Raw genomic sequence first — 2,342 nt, forward strand, 5'->3', positions numbered from 1 at the left:
CTCTCTCTCTCTCTCTCTCTCTCTCTCTCTCTCTCTCTCTCTCTCTCCAAGAGGGTGGTCAGAATCATCCTTGGAATTGAAGTTACAGACTTTGAGATAGTTGTTGGTTGTTAGCTGCCATGTGGGTGCTGGGAACCAAACACAAAAGCAGCAAGTGCTTGTCTCTGCTTAAATATCTCTGTGTTCCAAATGGTTCATATCTTTAAGAAGAAGACTATCTAGATGAGTTTGATGCTACTTTAAACAAACAGAACACTGGAATTTCAAGTATCTGGTGTGGTGTTTCTAGCACAAGAGGACATGAAAATCAGCTCGGGAGGTTGTGTAGTAACTGAGAGTCATAAGCTCACACACCTTCACATATAACTGCAGTCATGGGACTGAAGAGATAGCTCAGCAGGTAAGTGTACTGTCCATGATGCTTGAGGACTTGAATTCAACCTCCTGAATACATATGCTGTGGAGAATGCTAGTGCCTGTGCACACGTGTGCACACACACACCACAGAAGGAGTTTAAAACTAACAAAATTTTAATTCCAACATTATGAAAGTCTGCTTTATATCAGCCCCATACTCATTCAGTTTTCTTATTAAGTCCACATTCCACTTGATTAAATGTATATAAAAAAGGTCAGTTTATATTATTAGTCATCAGTTACAAAAGAAATAGTAACATTAAAAAGTAGGTTTTCTTATTTAAAACAAATCTCTTATTAAAATAACATATTTAGAAGTTGCTCTCAAATGTGACCTTGGTAATCCCAGTTCCAGGGGCTCTGACACCTCTTCTGGCCTTTTGGGCACTTGCACACATGGTTCTTATTCTATGTACAAACATATACTCAGGGACACACGTATAAACCTTAAAAAGAGAGGCATCTGGGGTTTGACTGAGAGCACCAACCCGGTCTCCAGGGACTCCAAGGAGTTGATGTTTTCTCAGATCCTGAATGACAGGAAATATCAACATCCATAGCTAACACACATTCAAAAGGACATGCAAGCACTCCTGTGGAATTCCTGACAAAAACCACTAACTGAAGCTCTGCATGGATAAACATGAAACCCATGCTGATGCACATCTGAAAAGTCAAGTTCTGTATTGCTCCATGTGTCAGTACCAGGACAAAGGCAGAGGACATCAGCAAAATGCAACAATGGATGGCAAGGCACCATTTGGACTGTGTTTCCTATAAAGGCCATTACGACAACTATCAGGCAATTCTGAGGAAGCCTGCCATTTATAGGATTATACCGCTGCTAGTTCTCTGACTTTGATAATTATAACAGTGTGATTATATACAGTATATGGTTGAGGGGCAAAGGGACATCAAACCTACAAATTGTTAGCAGGTTGGGAAAATGTGTGTGCGCACATGTGTCCATATATACAGGTGAGGGTAAAGCAAGATTTGGAAAATTTGGCTGAAGATGTGGAAGAATTCTTTGGACTTTTTCTTCAAATATTTTAGAGATCTATTATGAAAATCAAGGACTAAAAAAGAATGTCTTCCTTTCTCTATTGATGGAGTCCTTTCCACTTTAGGGTTGAATATCCTGAGTGAGTTCGGCTATGGCATTTATTTCATGTGCTTTGTTTCTGAGTTAAGTATTTAGCTGCTACACTGGCCAGAGAATCAGAAAAATGCTCTACCTAGGGTCCCTAGTGGCCTCTTCTGGCAGTGTCTCAGAAGCAGACAGCCCACAGCCACCATATTCTAAGAAACAGAGAAGGCAACAGAAACCAAGGAATTGAACACTCACTCAACAAACAGAAGAGCAGATATCAGCATCTGGAATTATAATCATCCTAAACCCAGATGTCTAGATACCTGGGTTATGGATTCTTTGTGTAGAATCACAATCAATAACAGCCAGGACATTATATCTCTATTATATCTACTACAGTAGATCCTGAGAAATGCAATATAGCCAAAGCCTAAGACAGGGACTTCAAAATAGCTATAATAAATATCCTATAAGTTTTTAAAGATGATATGAATAAATTCATTTATGAAACTTATGAAACACAAAGAGTAGAATGAAATAAACAATGTTCAAGACATGGTAGTGAAAAAAGAATAATGAAGAAAACCTAAACTGATGGAAAACTGGAAATGAAAAATGTAGGAAGTCAAACAGGATCCTCAGAGGCAAGCCTCAAATAACAGAAGAGAAGGAAGAAAGAATCTTAAGCAATGAAAATTAGATAGAAGAAATGGATAGCCCAGTCAACAAAAATCTGAAATGTAAAAAAGACTCAACTCACAGGCCACATGAAGTCCATAAAGAAGGAAGACCAAGTGGGGGTGATTCGGTCCTTCTTAGAAGGAGCAACAAA

The sequence above is a fragment of the Grammomys surdaster genome, unplaced genomic scaffold (assembly GCF_004785775.1).
Source record: "Grammomys surdaster isolate TR1022 unplaced genomic scaffold, NIH_TR_1.0 125834, whole genome shotgun sequence".
Lineage (NCBI taxonomy): Eukaryota > Metazoa > Chordata > Mammalia > Rodentia > Muridae > Grammomys > Grammomys surdaster.